The sequence below is a fragment of the Galeopterus variegatus genome, unplaced genomic scaffold (assembly GCF_000696425.1).
Source record: "Galeopterus variegatus unplaced genomic scaffold, G_variegatus-3.0.2 Scaffold1647, whole genome shotgun sequence".
Taxonomy (NCBI): Eukaryota; Metazoa; Chordata; class Mammalia; order Dermoptera; family Cynocephalidae; genus Galeopterus; species Galeopterus variegatus.
Genome location: NW_007727758.1, coordinates 21648 through 22017, shown reverse-complemented (window position 1 = coordinate 22017; position 370 = coordinate 21648). Strand labels below are relative to the sequence as shown.

At 39.2% G+C, this 370-nt stretch overlaps 1 protein-coding gene across 1 annotated transcript in view; it reads left to right on the top strand.

Annotated features, from left to right (window-relative positions):
* The window catches only part of LOC103594920 (ubiquitin carboxyl-terminal hydrolase 45-like), a gene marked incomplete at its 3' end in the record, with an annotated part of 60840 nt that overhangs the window by 43502 nt on the left and 16968 nt on the right, over nt 1-370 (top strand). The gene's annotated exons all lie outside the window — the stretch shown is intronic.

The following is a 370-nucleotide window of genomic DNA, read 5'->3' as shown; positions in this document are numbered from 1 at the left end:
TGTTCCCACCCTCCCCCAGGTTGTTTGTGAATTTATTTATTTATTTTTAGCTCCCAGAAATAAGTAAGAACATGTGATATTTCTCTTTCTGTACCTGACGAGTTTCACTTAGTATAATTCTCTCTAGGTCCATCCATGTCATTCCAAATGGCAGTATTTCATTCTTTTTTACAGCAGAGTAGTCCATTGTGTAGATGTACCACATTCTCTGTATCCACTCATCCAATGATGGACATTTGGGCTGGTTCCAACTCTTGGCTATTGTAAATAGTGTTGCAGTAAACACTGGAGTACAGGTATCCATTCAACATGATTTCCATTCCTCTGGGTATATTCCTAGCAGTGGAATAGCTGGGTCATATGGTAGATC